Genomic DNA, 22512 nt, shown 5'->3' with positions numbered 1-22512 from the left:
ACCAGTGACCATTATAATTTGATACAATTCAATATGCAGATATTTAGAAAAGGTCTCTGCCAACCTTTAGGTGGAGATCTCCTGGTCACTGATAGAGTCTGGAAGTCGGTACTGACGCGCGGAACCTCAAAGCAAATGTAAATGATTGCTTTTCTAATCTGTGCTCTAGTTGTTACAGTTGCTAAAAGAAAATCAGTGGTGTGAAACTCTCCAGATGGCATATATAAAGTGGATTCCTTCAGCAGAAAGTCTATAGGTCACTCACACAGTACAGGCTCAACTTACTCTGCTAACCAATCAGTCTAGCTTGATAGCACCCCCCTCTGCTATGATGGAGGATAAAAATGTTCTGATGTTATGACAGCATAAAGCTAACACTCTGCCCCTGGTACACAGACAGCTTGTCAGAGGTTTGGTATCACCACAGGGGTTCATTTTTTCTTTTCTTGCACCAGAGACCAGTGATTGGTTGATGTGGTCACACAAACAAAAACTCAGGCAGACGCGTTAGAGTCAAAATGCACAAAAATTCCTTCACATGCATAAATCACACGGAGCTCCATAAAAGCCTGTCAACAAGAGCTGCCATACCTACACACCTGCAGACAGGAAAAAAAAAAAAAAGACTACATACATGAAGCACCCCCATTGTCAGCAAGAGCGAGACACCGAAGGCCTGTCTGGTCGTACGAGCTCTCTAAATAAGCACAAGCCCGGAGGCCACGACGCGCATCTTTCATCTGAGGAGGAAATGTTGCTGAGCGAGTACAGCGCAGAAACGCTTTTGTAGAAATGATTTGTTCTCTGCACAGCTGCTGAAGCCACACAGCTGCTCAGTCCTCAGCAGTGTCGATTCTGGCTCAATCTGGTACAAGAGAGACAAGAGCTGATTGCAGTTTATAGACAGAAGCCAGCTGGTTCGTGGAGAATCCACAGCGAGACGTACTGTAGACGGTTCACAGGAACGATATGACCATATAGCTTTATATTTAATGCAACTACTAACTCTGCCACAAATGGAGCATGGCACCTGTGGATGGAAGAAGTACCAAGATGGGCACATCTCATCAAGGAAAAGCTTGTTAACAAGCAATTTAGCCTTCAGTGTTTTTAAAGGGTACTTTGGTAACATTTTATTTTCTCCAGTATCAGTATTTCTTTCTCATACTGGCTTCTGTGCTTCTTCATGATTGCATGATGGCATTTTACAAAGGTGTTATTTTTCTTTTCCCACTTTGTTTTAATCATAATTACCTCAGGAGACATCGTGGAAAAAAGCCATGGTGTTTCTGAGCAAAAGAAAATCAGGAAGGAAATCATTTATTAGGTTGCATCATGAGTCATGAGCTGAATTGTCAAAACTGCAACACAGTGATGTCTGAACAGTGGCTATTATTACAGCCTTAACTAGCCTTAGCTAGCCAGTGAGAGGCAGCATTTAGCCTCAAAAGTGGAGCCAGACACAGTGACTGTATAGCAAATACTACTATACTCTACTGTATTACTCTGATGACTTTAACTGCTACAGTTCCATTTTGTGTTGTTCAACAATTAGATATGGCATATTAAAATAGAGTTCACAGGGCGCTCTCGGGCAGCGACATCAATCATTGAATGGATGGATAATTGCTTCACTGTGTTTTCCTTGTTTTGTGTTTTCTAGCTAAGATCCAAATGATTCTCCTTATCTGAAAGTTTTGCATTCACACTTATTATCGTCTAAAGAATGCATTAATAACCCGTGTTCAGCAGTCACTCTCTTTGGACTCATTTAAGCATGAAAAGAGTAATTAGGTTGACTATTTGTATAGTACTACAACCTTGGTGCAGTTTAGATAATTAAAGCTTTCACACACGAGTCTCGGCAAGAAGGATAAATCAGCTAAATAAGAAATCGCTGCTTATTCTCATTGCAAATCAAGTCAGGCAAACAAATTCAAATAGTCTTCTCATTCCCAGCTGATTGCTGGTAAAAAGAGATGATATTTCAATCTTACAATCAAAACACCAGGTTACATGAATCCTTCTTCGTATTATGCTTATCAAAATGGTAACTGCCGTGCTCCTTCAGCCAAAGCCACAACCTTTAAAGCTCCTCCTTTGCTCACCTGTCTTCAGTGGATTGAAAAAATAGTTTCTGATCCATGCAAGGGAGCATGCTCAGTGTGAGCGGGGACAAACTGTGGCTCATCAGCACCACAGTCGATGAGCAAACGGCTCGTGTTGTTACAGTAGCTGCAGGAAATGTCAACGGGGACACTGGGAAGCAGCACTGGGCTCTAGTGGTCCCACTAAATCCTTTCATCTGAGGCATCATTACGAGCCTGGATGTGTGTGCTTCTCTGAGGCTGTGTGGAGGATATGTTGTACAGTCCAAGTGAGTGTGCATGTGCTTGTCAGTGTGTTCATCTGTCTGACCGTGTACAGTTTGGTTTTGATTACTTTGTGTATAATATTATGTGCATGTGCTTGTGTCTAAGTGCGCCTGTGGGCCATTAAGCTTTCAGCATGGTGTGGACCTCACTGATGAGGATCACATCAAAGCAGCTCTTCGGTGCCCACACTGGAATAAAAGCAGGTGTGTGTGTGCAGGTGTGTCCGTATGAAGTCGCGCGGGCTTGAAGAGGCGATCGGCCGGTTTTGTTTTTCGTGGGATAATTGGCAGAACTTTTTTTTTTTTTTTTTTTTTGTTGATTCAACAGCTTTATTAACATTAAACATTAAAGACATGAAATTACACCATCTGAAGCACTTTGTGTAGATTAAATATCTTTTAAACACATAACTAGCAACTAACTAGTTATGATCTCTTTCTAAACATGGCCTCTTTTAAAATGTCCATCAGGGGCAACAAAATTACTTCAACTTATAATATCAGTTATCACTGAGGTTGAAATATTAAAAAACACCAAGGAACTGTCTTTTCAAATAAAAATGAAAATGCCTTTATACTCATGGCACAGTAAAGTTTAACCTAAAAAAAACACATTTCAGCACACAAGCCTTCATCAGGGACTGAAACAGAGTCCATGAACACACTGGATCTTTTCTTTTTTCTTTTTTGTAATTATACTTTTTATTAGTTTTCTGGGAAAAAGGTTTTACAGAGCATATATTCACAGTGTCAAAGTGTTACGTTCAGTACTTAAAAAAGTAACATAGAGATTTCTGTGCAACATATTAACATAGAACTGTTATAACTCTATTTCCCGGGGAAGAAGCCCAATGTTAATGGAATGAGGAAAGAAAGAGAAAATAATTTATGAAAGAAAGAAGAAAATAATAAAAATAAAAATAATAATAATAAAATAAATAAATAAAAATAATAAAAAATAAAAAATCCCTAAATAAATTTTGAAAGAAGTGTGTAAATACTTATTTAATACTATTTGAGTTTATTTATTGTCGGAGAGTAGATTGTCAGGAGGCCATGTCAAGCTTGATTTCTAAAAAATAAAATCGGGTCTTCTAGATTTTGCGTAGTCTACCCAGCTTTGCCAGCTGAAATTGAATTGCTCGGTCTTATGGTTGAGAGAAGCTGTTATTTTTTCCATTATATATATGCTAAATGTTATGTCCATCCAGTCATCTAGCGTTGGCTTATCCTGTGATAACCACTTTCTTGTGATGCTCTTTTTACTTGCTGTTAATAAGATGGTCATTAGATATTTTTCCCTTTTTGAGACTTCTTGAGGTATGTTACAAAAATACATGAGCTTGCTCTCTAAAGGAATGTGCTGTCTGAAAATATCCTGTAGGGCATTGTTTATTTCTTTCCAGTAGTCTTTAATAATTGGACAGTTCCAAAAAATATGGTAATGATTAGCGTTTCGGTTTCCACATTTCCTCCAACACGTAGGAGGGTTCCTATCATAATGGCATTTCTGTACGGGTGTAATAAAGAATCTTATGAGGTTTTTCCACCCCAATTCTTGCCATTGTAGGGATTTATTATATGTCCACTGATATTTCCATATTATTGTCCATTCTTCCTCAGTTATTGTTAAGTTGCCCTCTCTCTCCCACCTCGCTTTAATATACAGGGTCGAACTGTTTTTAAGAGCTAGTAGGTTTTTATAGATAAGTGAAATAGTTTTCTTCTTGATTTTTGAATTATAGGCTTTAATAAAAATTTCAATTAGATTTATATTTTTATCAGAGATTGGCTTCATTTTGGAATTTACAAAGTTTCTCATTTGTAAGTATCGGTAGAAATCCTGCTTATCCAGGTGATACTCTTTCTTAAGTGTTTCAAAATCCCTTAAAGTTTCGTTTTTCATTATTGTACAGAGAGCAGTAATCCCTTTGGATGTCCAATCCCTAAACCTGGTGTCGAGTTTGTTTGGTAGGAAGTCTGAATCATATGCGATCCATTTCAGGATTGTAATATCCTTCTCTAGTGTGTTTTCTTTTATGATGGTTTTCCATACTCTAAGGGTTGTTTTCATCCATTGGTTGTCTATACTATTAATAAAATTTTGTAAGTTTGCATCAGCCAGTGCCGCCTGTATGGGGGTGAATGACATTTTTGTTTCAATGTTTTTCCATTGAGCCTTATATTTTGGGTCACACCAGCATATCAGTGCTTTTGCTTGTGCAGCTAAATAATAGTCTCTAAGGGATGGTAGTCCCCAACCCCCCTTTTCCTTTTCCAGTTGTAATGTCTTGTATACAATTCTGGGTCTTTTACCCTGCCAGATATATCTTGAGAGCGACTTGTCCCACTCGTTAAAAAAATTCTGGTTAATTTCAATAGGTAGAGTTTGAAATAAATATAGCAGTCTGGGCAGTATGTTCATTTTAATTGAATTAATTCTGGAACTGAAACTTAGAAAGGGGGTAAGGTTCCATCTTGTAATATCCTCTTTAATTCTTTTTTGTATGGGAATAAAATTATATTCAAAAAGTTTTTGGAGGTCTTTTGGTATGATAATGCCCAGATATCTGAACTGTTCAGTATGCCAGGCAAAGGAATATGCTTTTTGGATTTCCTGTGGTGGGCTATAATTATAAGAAAGTAGCTGGGTTTTATTAATATTAATTTTATATCCTGATAGTTGACCAAATCGTTCAAGTGATTGCAGTAGAACTGGTAAGGAATAGGTTGGTTGATCTACATATATTAATATGTCATCTGCGTAACATGCCAGTTTGTGTTCCATCCCTCTAATATTTATTCCTTTAATATCCTTATTTTGTCTTATCGATTGGGCTAACGGTTCTAGGTATAGTGCAAAAAGCAACGGTGACCATGCACACCCCTGTCTTGACACTCTTTCTAGGGTAATTCTGTCAGATAAATGCCCATTAATTTTTATTCTAGCTGTGGAGTTGCTGTACAGGGCCTGTATTGTTTTTATAATTGTGTCATGTAATCCAAATTTATGTAGAACCCTGTATAGGAAATTCCAATCAACTGAGTCGAAAGCTTTTTCAGCGTCTACGCTGATCACAACTGCTTTTAGTTTTTTTTTTTTTGTATGTGGTCTATAACATGTAACGTCCTTCTTATATTGTCTTGTGTTTGACGTTGTCGTATAAATCCAGTTTGGTCGTTGTGTATCAGGGAGGGAAGAAGTTCTTCCATTCGTCTGGCCATAATGGAAGTAAAAAGTCGATAATCAATGTTTAAAACCGATATTGGTCGGTATGATCCACAATCCAGTTTATCTTTGCCTTCTTTATGTATTACTGAGATTATTCCCTCCTTCCAACTTGGTGGTGTTTGAGCATTTTTTAAGACCCAATTTAATGTGGGCAAGAGGATTGGGATCAACTCTCCCTGAAATTCCTTATAAAATTCTGCTGTGAAACCGTCTGACCCTGGTGATTTGCCTGATTTTAGTCTACTCATTGCATTTTTTAGTTCTATCTCTGTAATGTCTAAAGCCATGTTGTTTCTCTGTTCTTCATCCATAGATGGTAGCTCTAATGAATTCAGGTATTCATCAATTTGATCAGTGGTTCCTCTAGAGATTTTTGAATATAAGGTTTTATAGAATGTCTCGAATGCTTCCTGGATTTCATTTAATTTATTCTTTACCTCATTTGTTTTTGGGTTTCTGATTCTGTGGATTGTATTTTCTGCTGTTTTCTTTCTTAGTTTCCATGCTAACACCCTCATGGATTTGGATCCGCCGTCATAATGTCTGTGTTTAAGAAACATGAGGTTTTTCACAATTTCCTGTGTTGCCATGTCATTTATTTCATTTCTAGTTTTTTTTATTTGTTCTAATATATCTTGTGCTAGATTCTGCTTATGTTTTTGTTCTAAGCCTTCCAATTTTTTATGTAGTTCTTCTAATTTTTGGTTTCTTAATTTTTTCTTATGTGAAGATATTGCTATGATTTTTCCCCTTAGAACCACTTTGAGGGTGTCCCATAATATGGGAGGTGATACTTCTCCATTATCATTAAAATCTAAATAATTACTGATTTCTTCCCTTATTTGCTGTCTGAACCAGGGATCGTTAAGCAATCCCGAGTTTAGTTTCCATGTATTACTCCTTTTCTGTAGACCAAGGTCAACCGTTAAGTATACAGGTGTATGGTCACTTATATCTATTGTTCCAATCTCACATCTAACCATCTTGTCCTTGTCTTTTACAAATGTCAAAAAATAATCAATTCTTGTGTAGAGTGAATGGGGGGCCGAATAGTATGTGTAGTCCTTTTTATGGGGATAAAAATCCCTCCATATGTCTATCAGACCAACTTCCTCGAAAAGTATATTTATTTTTTTATGCTGGGGTTCTTTTTGGTAGGTTTTCTCCCTAGAGGAATCCATCTTTGGTTGCAGACGTATATTTAGGTCCCCTCCGCAGATTAAGACACCCTGTGTTTCTTTTACCATTATGTTAGTTATTTTCTTATAGAATTCAATATCGCTGCCTGGGGGGGCGTACACATTGAACAGAGTGATAGGATTTCCCTCCACCTTGCCTCTGACCAATACAAACCTGCCTTCCTTATCTGTTAGTTCGTATGATTTTTCAAATTGTATCTTATTTGAAATAAGAGTAGCCACTCCCCTTCTATGACCAGATTTATATGAGGAGAAGTATAGGTCGGTGAAGCCCATTCTTCTTAATTTTTCATGTTCACCTTTATTTAAGTGAGTTTCTTGCAAATACACTATGTGAGCCTGTTCTTTCTTCATTTTAGACAGGATTTTACTTCGTTTAACTGGGTTGAGCAGACCGTTAACATTGAAGGTAATTACCTTTATCTTATTGCTAGCCATATCTAGTTGTCTTGTATGTCTCCTTAAAGATTAGATAACGGATCCTGACAAATCCACTCTCCGTATGGTTGTGTGACAGTAGCTTAACCATAAAATTAAAAGAAAAAACCTTAAGTTCCAAGGCTGGGGTCCTAAACAAATGACCCTGAACTTGGCTAGGAGAACCGTCTAGCCATGGGGGAAAACCTCCCTTTATAAGGGGGGGAGGGCCCTCAACTTCGCTATGGTAGTTTTTGTCCATTATTTCTGTGTGCATTCCTCCTTAGCACCTTTGGTGTAGGTTGGGGATAAGTGATGTATCGAATGTCACAAGAATAATGTCCTTTAATATACAGTAATCAAACTAATTAAAAATAAAGAGAAAAAAAAATCCTATCTTAGACTTATATTGTTTTGATTACTCATGACATATTTGGCTTACCAATATTTATTATTGCTACTTAGAGTTCTTCTGGAGGGGAACTGGTATCTCTTCTGAACTCACGGAGTCTCTCCCTGATGTTCATCTCTCTTCCCTCTTTGGGTGTTTGCTGTTTCAAACCTATCTTCTTCCAGGCAGTGTAGGAGAGTTGCTCGACCAAACTTTCCTTAGGCTTGATCAGGGAGACAGGCAAACCACGTTCCTTCATGTCCTTCGTAGCCTCCGCCGCTGACTGATAAAGTTGTGTATCACCCTCGTAGAACACTCGCAGTTTAGCGGGGAATGGTGTCTGGAAGCGTATCTTTCTCTCCTTCAAGATCCGTTTTGCTTCGGAGTATTCTTTGCATTTCTGCAGCACTGTGGGAGAGTAGTCATGGTCAAAATATATCGGTTTCCCGTGCAAAAGCACTCCTTTCTTCCCCCAGGCTTTGTGGCAGAACTTTTTGAATGCGTATCATACATATATGAAACAAAATAACACAAAGGTCCACTCATTTAATAGAATGTGTTTCTCTTTGGAAAACAGGCAGAAAATGAGATGATGAGTGTTTGAAAGTAGAGGACGCACGCCAGGCTGTTCAGAGTCTGTCTATTGTTTCTCATAAGCCTCAAAAACTAACAGAAAAACTGTTGGGAGTCGTTACTAAAAAAAAAAAAGCAATTTCAAACACCTCATTTTAAAAGCTAATGCTTTACCTTCCTTAATTACTCCCTTAAAAAAACTAATTTGCTACTCTACTTGTTAAATTACTTATTGTGAACTGATTGGTGTTGTGGCTGTGGACGCTCACACCCATCTCCTGAATGGGGACTGCGAGGGGAGACGGGGAAGTCTCAGCTGAGGTAGGTGAGGATGACCGACTGGATGGGCAGCCTGCACACCGGACACGGCTTTTTCCTCTTCTTGAGCTTCCTGGCACAAACGTAGCAGCACATAAGATGCCCGGTCCGTCCGTGCACGATGCAGCCGTTCTTCGGCCGGGACTGGCAGATGAGACACGGGTCCAGGCATAAGTCCGGCAGCCGCCACTCTGCTGGCACGCTGGTAGGACGAGCAGCTGGAGATGGAGCAGACGGGAGAAGCACCAGAGAATTGACAGAGGATGAGTATGAGGTGGAGGGGGGCTGGGAATCAGGTGTCCAGAGCTTCTCCTGTGAGTAGGAGGAGGAGGACGAAGGCACGGCGCATGAGAGGAGATCCTGGGAGTTTGGTGCAGAGGAGGCGTGCAGAGGAGTGTTTAATCCTTCTCCATCTGGAACATCAAGTCCACTCTGCTCCATGTCAACACCTTCAGGACATTAGCAGACTGTGGTTATCAGAGAAAATCAAGCTGACAGCACGCTGCTAAAAGGCTGCTCTTATCTAGATTTTATAAACAAGAGGCAAAATAGATGGCACAGCTGAGGTTCCTCTAGTGGCCACTTGAGCCCGGTTCCAAAAAAAAAAAGTGAGTTACACAAACAGTTTTGTTTTCTATGGCTAACTCTTCCCTTCATCTAAACAGGTACAATTATTTGTATTTATAACTCATCCAGTTGGATATTGTGAGGGGCATGCTGACACTAGGGTCTCACCTCCACTAATCCGAGGTTTACCTCATGGTGCAGCGCTACAGTTCCAGTGAGCGAGGCTTCAAAACACGTTACAGCACTCATTTTGTGATCAGCCACTTGTTACAAAAAAGGTGTCAAATGTAGAGATGTGCACCGTAGATAAGGCATAATTACCTGGAGCTTCTTTGGCAGCTGATTGGCTGGCTCTCATTGTGGGCGGGGCTTTAGGACAGGAAGCGGCGCAGTCAATGGACGATTCAGTAGTCCAGCAGAGGAGACAATTTCTGTGCAGAGGAGGGTTCAACCCATCGCACTTTGCGCAGCGCCAGAAATCCTGAGAGGAAAACACTCGTTAGACCTGAACAACGCCGTTTGTTCAGTCTGTGTGTTTGTGCTGTGACTCACAGCTTCAGTAATCTCTGTGTCTTCATCAAAGGAGTCATCATCATCATCATCCACCTCGAACACGGTGACCTCGTATACCTGCAGCACGCAGGCAGGATGGCTGGTAAGTAACAGGGCTGCGTTCAGGTAATGTTTAGCTGCTGCTTTGCTCTATTAACAGTTTTTTTACCTCATCATCAGTAGCAGACAGAGAGTGGTCATCTTCACTATAATCACAACTATCTGTGGACTCCACTTCATATTCAACACTGAAGTTGTCACTGTCAGAGTCTGACGCTGTGACCCTGACCTCTGACCTCCCAGACTAAACACACAGAGTCCGTGTTACACACAACATGTCAACACAAGCTCATTAAAACACTGATTGTGTGTCGTGCTCACTGTGTTGTGGGAGTCAGAGGGTTGGCTGCTGCATCTGTCCTGCCCGCTCCCATGTCCTCCAATCGCATAGCAGGACGTCAGCGAGTAGCTGTCAGACCACCTCCTTTTCCCACCTTCCTCGTCCTCTTCTTCCTCATCAACGCCATCGTCTATGCTGTGGGAGGGACCTGCAGACATCAGGTAGGTGGAGTTTATCGTCATAGATCTGCTCAAACAGCTTGAATGCAGCTGTGGTGGCAACTCCTGAACCTGGCTCACTGCTCCTGCAGCTGCACCTCCTCCTGTCAGGCGACGAAGAGCGTCCCTCTGTTCCTGCCGCCTGAAAGCAGGAACACATTCAGATTTAAAACTCAGCTTTGCTGATTGTTAAACATTTAAACTCCTGCTGGACACCCAGAATCAGCACCAAGCTCCACTTTTAACATTTAGGGATTTTTAAATTTGCCTTACATTTGTTTATGATTATCATCCCTAGAAAAGTCCGGCTCAGCGCAAAGCATTAATAAAGAGTCTGAAATTAATGTCAATCTGTGTCCATGCGAGTCAACAGTTTTCAGGAGACTGGATTCACCTGATGAAATGATCTAAAAACTCTCGAACTCAAGTACGGGGTCTCAAACTCCCGGCCCACAAATTGATGTCAAAAGTATAATACAATTTGGCCCTTTGAGTTACTTTTTTAAAATTTCCCTTTTCCCTCCAATTAAGACCACCGTTTCTCACGTACTTTCAATCAGAGGTCCCCAGGTACCGGTCCGTGGGTCATTTGGTACCGGGCCGCACTGACAGAATAAATAACTTCAATTATTTCCGTTTTATTTATTATGAGGCTGAACGATGTTTTATTTTGAAAAATGGGCGGATTCTCTCCAGTACATCCATCCATGACTCACTCTTTACGCGGGTCACGACGCTCGGTCACGTGATACGTTACCGCTAAAATTAAACCCACGAGCTTCACTGGTTCCCCTGCCTGTCGAACAAACTAGGTCGGTTGGCCTAAAAGCGCTGTAGAAGAACTAGTCCATTTACTAGTTATATTTAGCAACACCGGGGATAGCAGTGTGGCAGACCCAGCCAAGCTGGCACTCTCCGGTGCTCGACACCGCGGCTCTGCAGCCACACCCATGTGAGGGATGTGTAGGGACTCTGACAGTGTATTGGTGTGTACCTCTGTCCCTCTGTCCATCGGGCTGCTACTGTGCGGCTCACTCAAACTTGTTGACTCTAAGGAAAGGATGTGGGGGTAATTGTCAGAATCACACCACGAGGATAGACATCTATATACAGGGTTCATAACTTTTTCCAGGACTAAATTCAAGCAATTTTCAAGGTTTTCCAGCACACTGACACTACAATACATATTTATACAAATACGTACATACTCAAAATAATTTCAGATTTTTTAATCACATTAAAAAGGTGGTATTATGCCATAAGTCACTTGACAGAAAACAATAACTACTGATAGTTAATTCTGGAAATGTTATTCTCCAGACTGTGAGTTTAAAACAGCTCTGACGTTGCTGCCACAGTGTAACTCGATCTAACACAACAACCTGAGCTGCCCATCAAAGTGACCAATCACATTAGGCAACATAAGCTCCACCCAAAGGGTGAAAATTAGTGGTGTGCGATACTGCAAATTTTGGTATCGATCTGATACCAAGTAAATACAGGGCCAGTATTGCCGATACCAATACTGATACTTTTAACTTAAAAAGGCTGCTTATGTAGGACACTGAAAATACCATTTGTGCAGTCAGCTATAGGCTGAAATTCCTGTCGGCTGGTATTCTTTTAATACATCATTAGCACCCCCCTTTGTGTATGTGTGCGCACATGTGCATACATGCCCGTATCCATGCATATGTGATACCCAGGCTCTGTCAAAGGGGTGGCACCAAATCAGCCAAGATGCACAGGAATGAAGGTCAAATACAAACTAGAGAGAATAAGAATGACAAGAGGAACAACACTGTCACCCCTTATGTGGCAGCTTGTCAGAGAAACTCAGAAGAATTTTCTCCAAGCATGACATCCCAGAATACTTCAAACCAAATCTAAGGCAAAAACGGTTCATCCCAAGGACAAACCCCCCAAACACAAGATCAGCAATGGAGTGTCTGCTGTCCAGCGCAGTGAAGAGTGCTCGGACCTCTACAGAAACCAAACAGCTTCACAAACGCACAACGTAGAAGAGCCACCTCAACGGGACAAGACTCAGCTGTACATCTGCATCTGAAGGTCAAAGGTCACTCTTTGAGGATGCCAACATTCACATTTGGACCAAGAAGACCGATGGTTTGAAAGAGGAGTAAAAGAAGCATCACTGTGAACAACCATCACTGAACAGAGGAGGTGGATTACATCACCAACTTCCCCCCCGTCTACAATGCAGTGCTGAGCTCCCTCCCCAGGCGCCTCAACCCCCACTCACACCTTTGTTCAGGTGACCTCAATAGGTCACATGAAACAAGGGGCAAAGTCCCAAATTGGTTTCACCTGAAACCACTGATTGTAATGACCCACGCTTCCTTTCACACATTGGCACATGTGATTATGCACATGAACAATAGAGGGCCATAACCACCTCCACGGGACTACGCCCACTGGGTTTAAATACCCGGGTCTCTCCACCTTTGGTGTGAGAACTGAAGAAGCCTTTTGGATAAAGAGGTGAAACATCTTCAAGAAGTCCAGTTTTTCAAGCTCCAGAGACATTTAAGACTTTCCCACTTTCCCCTTTTCTTCATAAGCGAACTATTCAATTTTTTGTTTTCAGTTTTTTTTTCAAAGTGGTTACAATTTAAAGCAGTTTCAAGCATTATATTCAAAATTCAAGCACTTTTCAAACCTTGAAAATATTAAAATCCAGCACCCGTACGAAACACTGCATATATGAACACGGCCTCTCAATATTTAAGATATATTCCTTTATAATACCTTGGTTCCTGACAGCCACCAGGTTCTTGGTGATCATTGCAAACAGAACCCTGAAACAGGAACACATCAAAAAATGCATCATTGAGTGAACGATGTGCTGCTGTTTCTGGTCCTACAGCTGCTTCTGGAGGATGTACTGACCCAGGTAGAACATCACCTGCAAAAACACAGAGAAAAACGCATCATGAGAGGAATACAAGCTGCACAGACAACAGCCAATCAGCTTCTCAGAGGCTGCACCCTCAGCACCAAAGTCCTTGGGAAACTTGGAGAAGTATACATGACATTTGATATTCTTATTATTATATTTTTAAAGAAACATTCACTTTCTTAAACATCAGGGTTTTCATCACCATCAAAAAACTGTAGTCAAATGAATGGAAGTTAACTAGAAAACAGTGTGTCCAGATATTCTTATTAATTACACATTTAATCACAGGGTTTTCCTGGTGCTGTACTTTTTCATTAAAGGCCAAAAGCCAGTTTTCTGCATTGGTAAATTGACTCTGCATTCTTACAGGTAAGAGCAGAGATCCTCAGGTTGACCTATAATCTCCAGCGACCACACAAAGTACCACATAGTACCAACGCACCAGCAAGACAGAGCAGCTTCATCACAATCCTGCTCCAATAACCACAACGAACTCTGCATTTCACTCTTTGAGGAAAACCAGTGGTACTGTTTTCCAATTTCACATTAACACTTACAAAATGTGTGTGTGTGTGTGTATGTATATATATATATATATATATATATATATATATATATATATACATACAGACACACAAACACAGCCTAGGACCCTTACTGGAGATATGCCCTGGTCAGGATTCAAACCCTCAACCTCCTGCTGTAAAGGCAGTAATGTTACCACTATGCCATTCCAGCTGCACAGGTGCTGGTCATAAAATTAGAATATATCATTCAAAAAGTGAAACTTGTATATTATTCATTATTCATTACACACAGACTGATATATTTCTTTTAATTTTGATGATTATAACTGACAACTAATGAAAACCCCAAATTCAGTATCTCAGAAAATTAGAATATTGTGAAAAGGTTCAATATTGAAGACACCTGGTGCCACACTAATCAGCTAATTAACTCCAAACACCTGCAAAGGCCTTTAAATGGTCTCTCAGTCTAGTTCTGTAGGCTACACAATCATGGGGAAGACTGCTGACTTGACAGTTGTCCAAAAGACGACCTCTGACACCTTGCAGAAGGAGGGCAAGACACAAAAGGTCATTGCTAAAGAGGCTGGTGTTCACAGAGCTCTGTGTCCAAGCACATTAATAGAGAGGTGAAGGGAAGGAAAAGATGTGGTAGAAAAAAGTGTACAACAATAGGGATAACTGCACCCTGGAGAGGGTTGTGGAACAAAACCCATTCAACAATGTGGGGAGATTCACAAAGAGTGGACTGCAGCTGGAGTCAGTGCTTCAAGAACCACCAGCACAGACGTATGCAGACATGGATTTCAGCTCTCGCAGTCCTCGTGTCGAGCCACTCTTAAACAAGAGACGGCGTCAGAAGCGTCTCGCCTGGACTAAAGACAAAAAGGACTGGACTGCTGCCGGACATTGCTGCAGTAATCCAGGCAAAAGGAGCCCCAACTAAGTACTGAGTGCTGTACATGCTCATACTTTTCATGTTCATACTTTTCAGTTGGCCAACATTTCTAAAAATCTTTTTTTGTATTGGTCTAATAAGTAATATTCTAATTTTCAGAGATACTGAATTTGGGGTTTTCATTAGTTCAGTTATAATCATCAAAATTAAAAGAAACAAACATTTGAAATATATCAGTCTGTGTGTAATGAATGAATATAATATACAAGTTTCACTGAAATGAATTAACTTTTTCATGATATTCTAATTTTTTTCTTTTCTTTCTTTCACATCGAAAGGAGCCAGTTGAGGTGGCTCGGGCATCTGATTAGGATGCCTCCTGGCCGCCTCCTGGGTGAGGTGTTCCGGGCATGTCCCACCGGGAAGAGGCCCCGTGGTAGACCCAGGACACGCTGGAGAGATTATGTATCTCGGCTGGCCTGGGAACGCCTTGGGGTCCCTCCGGATGAGCTGGAGGAGGTGGCTGGGGAGAGGGAAGCCTGGGCTTCTCTGCTTAGGCTTCTGCCCCCGCGACCCGGCCCCGGATAAGCGGAAGAAAATGGATGGATGGATGGATGATATTCTAATTTTATGACCAGCACCTGTATATATATCTCACTCATATTCTGAGGTTGGTTTGGTTGGCATGTGGGGTCTAGCCTTGGGACCCTTGCTGGAGGTATACCCTGGTCGGGATTCGAACCCCACCTCCTGCTCCAAAGACCACTACGCCGTTCCAGCTGCCAGCCTGAGTGACACAGAGGTTGTGAATATGGAAAAACTTGAGACACTGTATCAATCTAAGGACTCATCTATTTCAGCATAAATGAGGGAGGCCACAGAAACTCCTGCGGCTTGTATAATAATATTAATTTAAACAGATGACCTGGACAACTGCCTTGTTTTTGTACTCAAATATTACTTGTTCTATTTTGCTGTATAAAACAGACTGCTGTGCCAGTGCAGGGTGTTGTCTCACTCTATTATTGACACTACAACCTCTCACCTTATGCACCAGTTTAGCAGTGTCTCTGTAGCACTGTCTGTTGTTTCTGTATTTTATTAAGATTTAACAGAGCTCCTTTCTTTTGTGTAATATTTCCCTTACTGAGTAATTGTGATTTGTCATGTTGTATTTTACTTTATTTAAGCTGTTTTGTCACAGCTGTGTTTAATGTTTTTGCTGCTGTAACGCAGGAATTTTCCAACCTCGCTCGAGTCAGTATTTACAAAAGGCAACAAAAATATTCACCACTAGGTGGCAGTGTTTAATCACAAAGTGTTAAAATGCAGCATCTGGCCCTGTGTTTGAGATGTGGAGGCTGCAGCTGTTAGCAAAGAAGGCTCTGGGTTCAACCCTCCTGTGGAGTCTGTATGTTCTCTCACAGTCCAAACACAGGCATGTGAGCTTAACCGCTCATTTTAAATTAGCTGTAGTCATCTGCTGAGAGGGGGGAGAGAGGACAAAAGACATGCTGTGGAAGAGAGCCAGAGATTAATGCTGATTAAATGAAAATTGGTGTATTAAGAGGTGAATGAAAAGAAACACTTAGTGCATCATGTGAACCCCCCAGCAGCCTAGGCCTATAACAGCATAACTAAGGGCTGGTTCAGGGTCACCTGATCCAGCCCTAACTATAAGCTTGATCATAAAGGAAAGTTTTAAGCCTAATCTTAAAAATAGAGAGGGTGTCTGTCTCCTGAATCCAAGCTGGAAGCTGGTTCCACAGAAGAGGGGCCTGAAAGCTGAAGGCTGTGCCTCCCTGTGATAGACTGGCCTCTTATCCTGAGACACTCAGGACAGGCCCAGTAAAAAAAGAGGGCACAGATGGTCTGAGATGCCCCTTAACTGGCCGCACCAAAATCACCAAAAACGCCTGAAAAAGCATACCCAAATTAAATCAGCTGCTGTTCCCGAACTCTTTGGAGTACATGCAAAAGGTTGGTCTCTTTGTGAAGAAGACAAGCTATAGTTTTCATTATTAGAGTCAAAAATGCTGTAACTGTAATGAGTATGTAGCATGTATTAAGTTTGGAACACAGAAAAATTAGACAATTTTTGCCTCACCTGGATTTTTCCTGTTTGTTTTTATGTAACTACACACTGAGTGTAGAAGGTATGGACTGGAAAATATAATGAAGCTGTAGAATGAAATCTTTTTACCGTGTATTTCAAATTTTATCAAGATAGCACAAAAACCTACTGTTTTGTAAAGGTTTTTGTGTGTTGATCTCAGGCGTGGTCTCACATGTTAGCAGCCTTTGTTATACAAACTTCAAATGGCTGTAACTCCTCAATGCTTCAACATACAGTCATCAATGAGGCTCTAATCAAATACACTACCCTGAGGAAAGTAAACACTACATATACACATAAAATAAAAAACCACAATCCTCCCAATAGTCCTTCTCTGATACACAACTTACAACCCCCACCCCCACAAACAAAACGTACACAAAGCATAAAGCTTTTTGTACAACTTTAGACACTTACTGCTCAAAAAAGCTCTGAGCCATTGACCTCCTCATCCTGCTGTAATAAACGTTATAAAGACTCCATGAAAGTCTCATCGAGACCTGTAACAACCTTCCCTGCCCCCAACGCTGCTCTTGTAAATTTCCATATGTAAAGCACACGCACACAATATAAGTGGCGTAACAACAGCGTACGGTGATATTTTCTGTGTAATGGTGCATGTCAAGCTCACCATTACATACATATTTACATCTGAACGGCATATAATACGAGGACGAGCTGAGAATAAAACATAACACGTACCATGACTCGCCGGCAGAGTAACAGCTGTTTGTTCACCGGATTTTGCAGCGATAAAACCGGTCGAATCAGCAACGAAATCCTCTAATAAATAATAATCCAGTCTTGTGAGTCATTTAGTCATTTCTTTGAATAAATATAGTCTGTTTTTGATGCATTCTGATAATCCGTTGGTGAGAAAAAATATTGTAAACACTGTTTACGCAGGATGGCGCACACACTCTCAGTTCCTGCTCAGTTTCACGCACGAGGATGCACTGAATACGCAGGGAGTTTATGGACTCATGTGAAAACCCACCCCACAGTGCCATATACCCACGTGTCAGGAATTTTTTTGGCTATACATCTGTGGTTTCGGATTTTGGGTCAGCGTCAACCAATCAGAACGACTGGGGAACATTTGGGGGCATGTCCAGAGAAGTCACATGACGCTGTCTGCTTATTATTGGCTCTGGAAAACCCATAAATTCTGAGGGTCTAGTCTGTCATATAAAAGCATCGTAAGTGCAAACTGCAGCGTTACTGTAATGCTATGAGGCTTCAAATTCAGAAAGCCCTATAAACGGCCCGCGGGCGGGCCGCTGCCAGTTCACAGGTTAAAAGTTTGGAGTTTTTACGTTAAGTTGAGCCACGCTGAGCCAAAACATCAGCAGGTTCAATCATTCACGGCTGTCTGTGAATGCAGAGCCTGCAACAGTCCTCAACACTTCACAGACATGTCTGTTTACCTGAACACCACCTGATGATGCCCATCACACACATCACAGCCCATAGCCAGCCTGTGTCAGAGCCCCCCACCCACCCAGTGGACATGTCATACCTCTTTCATGGTGAAAACCTCTTTAGTGGCTCCAACATGCTGCAGCAAAGAGCAGAGTTCGGCCTTTGGTCTCACCTGAACGCACACAGAGGAAAACATTGAGTCACACAGTCAGTGAAGAGTTTAGAGCCGTGAAGAAGTCGGGAACTCGCCGCTCTCACCAGTTTGTCGTCATCATCCGCGGTCCAGGTGTTGGTCTTGCTGCCCACTGACATGGTAACCTGCTGCACACAAACACACAGCAGATTATTCCATATTACACAAACCAACGCAGGATTTTATTTTAAAAAGGCTTTTCCAAAGGCGGTGATTAATCATGTGAAATAATCTGAACTAAATACTGATTAAAATAAAGATTAGGAATTTTGGTGTAATCCCAACTGTCACTGTTTTAGCAGAATTTAAATATGCATAAATGAACAGCTTATAATCGGTGATGCATTATCAATGAGAGCACAACTTTAGAAGTTAGCAGGGTTCTTACACCTTTCCAGGCTCAAGTTCAAGCACTTTTAAGAATTTCCAAGGTCCATTTTTAAGATTTTCCAGGGTATTAGGAATCATTCACAATTATCAACATTTTCCAAAGTGTACAAAGAGTACTCTTTTTCAGACTCCCCCCCCACCCAAAAAAAAGAATTTCTCCTGATTCTTTTTTAATGTAACAGGAAGTATTAAAAACATCCTGGTGTTGAACAATTCTGGAAATCTTGGTATCAAATGTACTCTTTCCCATCTATTAAAACACTGTACTGCACTGCATGTACAAAAATGCACATGCCGCCATTTGTGCCAAAAAGTGATTTCCAGTATTTGCCAAAAAATTAATTGCTGGTATTTATATCGTTGTAAATGACTTGTTGACCTATGATCTGTCAAGCATACCTCAAACATTTTTTCCTCGCTATAAAAGTCCAAATTCACTCCTCATCAGGCAGACTTACTGTAATAATAATTTAATAAATGCAGATATTCCATTTACATTATTGTTTTTATGTTTACTTGCCTACTGTTGGTTTTAATAACCATCTCATTTCTTTTATGGACTTAACTATCAGTATGTGGGCACTGTTCCCTAATTAATTTAGTAATTCTCTTGCTTACTATTGATTTAGTTTTACGTGATCTACACGGCACACAGTCTGAGCCTCCATGTGGCAAAAAACGTGCTGTGTAAAAACAGGCAGACCACAGGGTTTTCCACTTGATATAAAAATAAAATGTGACTCAAATTGTTAACACAGTCCTAATACACATGAGAATATGAGGATAATAAGATGATTTAATCTTGGGAAATTATGCAGAATTTCATTTTAAAATGGCAGGGTTTTTATGTGAACTGCACACATACTGCAGGAAAGGTTCAACAAACATCCTTAGAAGGTCACTTTTATTTCAAAAGTTAGCCTGTGAGTCATCTTATTGCTGTTCCACTTCCCCATTTCTGTTGTTAAGAGCACATCACTAGTCTGAAACACTGACTCTGCAGACAAACATTATTTTTAGGGCGCTGCCGAAGCTGAACCTGTACCTGTGCGTCAGCTGCTGAAGGATAACACGTGTTTCGGCTTCACATAAACAGACCTGTGAACCTGTCTGAAGCCTCTGGATGCTTCATGTCCTCCTCATCATGGGAGTAGATATAATGAGTAGAAACTTCAAACGGACCGCAGACGTCAGAAGTTTGATTTAAAGGCTGAATGTGATTGTTTGTCTGCACGAAATGCTAATAAGCTAATGTAATAGCTGCTAAAGGAGACCAAAATCACACAAATCGACACTAATCATGCATTAGGTAAGAGCAACGTAATTTCATCATCATCTACCTGAACACTCGAATCCAATAATTTTCGCGGGAATAAGGGCTGCAGGGGAAACTTGGCATACACTTTAAAGGATCATTTAAGACACCTCAGAGACCTGAAACCTGCCGCAGGAGCTAGCTTTAAAGCTCAAAGGGTCATTTTACAGTGTTTTTATCTTACCGGGACTCCTCAAACGGACCGGGCTGCAAAAATGCGCCGTCCACGGAGCTACTTCTCAGTACCCGCCCCCGCGCTTCCGGCCGCGAATTGATGTCAAAATTTGGCCTTTGAAGTTACTTTTTTAAATTTCGCTTTCCCCTCCGATTAAGACAACCATTTCTCGTGTAATTTAAATCAGAGGTCCCCTGGTACCGGTCCGTAGGTTATTTGGTCCCAGGCTGCACTGAAACAATAAATATCTTACATTATTTCTGTTTTATTTGTTACCAGGCTGAACGACGTTTTATTTTGAAAAATGGGCGGAGTCACAAAACGCGCACCGGTACGCTGACAGTGATGTGGGAACAGTGATTGTTACCTTGGAAAGGTAATGACTGATTACTCCTTTAAAAAGTAACTTAGTTACTTTACTGATTTTAGAATTTTAGAAGTAACTAAGTTAGATTACAAGTTACTTTATTCGTTACATTCAACAGCTGCCTGGGTGTGTGTCTGGGTGTGTGCTTTATGTGTAATGTCTTTGCTTATATTGGTAAATAGAGTGCAGTCAACATGATTTATGAAGGGCTTATAGATAAAATGAAGGAATAACCTACCAATCCAGGGCTTTTTGGCCATGTAAAATATCTTTATAGAACTGTGATGTTATATTTGTTGTGATTTCTGCAGCCTTCTGAGCCTGATTTCTGTTTAAAAAGACATTTTTAATTTTTTTTAGGTCAACAAGTCACTGACAGCCATGTAAATACAGGCAATCATTTTTTTACAAACACCAAAAATCACTTTTTGGCACAACATTGGCAGCATTGGGTGCTGGGGGGCTCCTGCATTAGCTGCGGTTCTGCTTCACCACCTGGTGGGACTCGCTCTGTAAGTGTGACTGTGCCGTGCTGCGACTTCAAATGTTTCTTCAAATCTGACGTACATGTAGTGTTTTTGAAGCTAGATAACACTTTGTTGCAGCACAGAGTGCACAACTAACCTTGATGTTGTCATCTTCAGCTGACACAAACTCACAATAGTGTCTGTATTTCAGCTAGAAAACGCGCATCTCTCTCCTCCCTCCAATGTTTATGTTTGTGTCACTGTGTGCTGTTATTGTTCTCATGCTGAAAACGGGATGCAATTGTCGCATCAGCCAGATGTAACTCCCTGAGACGCAAGAAGAACGCACAAATGTATCTTTGCACTGAGGAAAATGACAAAAATAGTAATGCACAGTGACTGGATAAGTAACTATAATCTGATTACTGGACTGCAAATAAGTAACTATAATCTGATTACTGGACTGCAAATAAGTAACTATAATCTGATTACTGGACTGCAAATAGTAACATGTTAGATTATTCATTAACAACAAAAAGTAGTCAGATCACTGCCTGGGAACAGTAAAATAACAGACACAGCTACACGCTGCTCTGGGTCTGTGGGCTCTCTGAAATTATTCTCTGCCTCCTCAGATGTGATCCCCAACTCTGCCAACAAGACCTCAAACTGTCCCCTGACATCCTGATGATTTATCCGCAAAAACGCAATGTATCCGTGTATAAACGGCCTTAATGAACAAGGCTGGTTGACCCACATAACGCTTGTATAAAGCACTTTGAGTGCTCTTACATGCGCTCTTCTGGACAGAGATCTCGGATGTTGTTCCAGGAATCTGCTGGAGCCATTCTCCCAGTTTGGGGGTCACTGCCCCGAGTGTTCCTATTACCACGGGAACCACTGTTACCTTCATCTTCCTCATCCTTTCTAGCTCTTCTCTGAGCCCTTGGTATTCATCCAGCTTCTCGTGTTCCTTCTCAGTGTTGCTGTCACTTGGTATTGCAGTGTCTATCACTACAGCCATCTTCCTTTGTTTGTCCACCACTATGATGTCTGGTTGGTTAGCCATCATAAGTTTGTCTGTCTGTATCTGGAAGTCCCACAGGGTCTTAGCTCAGTCATTCTCAACCATCTGAGGGTTTATACCATTTTGACCTCGGGACTTCCAGGTCATACTCGGCACAGATGTTCCTGTATACTATGCCGGCCACTTGGTTATGGTGTTCCATGTTGCCCTGCTGCTAGCATCTTGCACCCTGCTGTTATGTGCTGGATTGTCTCAGGGGCATTTCTGCACAACCTGCCCTGGGGTCTTGGCCTGGTGTGGTAGACCCCAGCCTCTATTGTCTGTGCTCAGAGCTTGTGCCTGTGCTGGCCATTGATTAGTGCCTCTGGGCTGTCTGTCTGTCCAGCCTTGTCCATTGGTAGGATTTCTCTATATCAGCCACTTCTTCTCTCTGCTGGTGGTACATGCCGTGCAGAGGCCTGTCCTTCCATGATGGTTCCTGTTCTTCCTCCTCTTCTTTCTCTGGTTTCTGCTG

General features: G+C 41.3%; 1 pseudogene; it reads right to left on the bottom strand.

Annotated features, from left to right (window-relative positions):
* Positions 1-8428: 8428 nt before the first annotated feature.
* Positions 8429-20192, bottom strand: LOC115791086 (E3 ubiquitin-protein ligase Mdm2-like; annotated as a pseudogene).
* Between the last annotated feature and the right edge of the window lie 2320 nt (positions 20193-22512).

This window comes from Archocentrus centrarchus, chromosome 13 (assembly GCF_007364275.1).
Source record: "Archocentrus centrarchus isolate MPI-CPG fArcCen1 chromosome 13, fArcCen1, whole genome shotgun sequence".
NCBI lineage: Eukaryota > Metazoa > Chordata > Actinopteri > Cichliformes > Cichlidae > Archocentrus > Archocentrus centrarchus.
The sequence above is the reverse complement of the archived record's forward strand: the minus strand, read 5'-3'. Positions and strand labels throughout refer to the sequence as shown.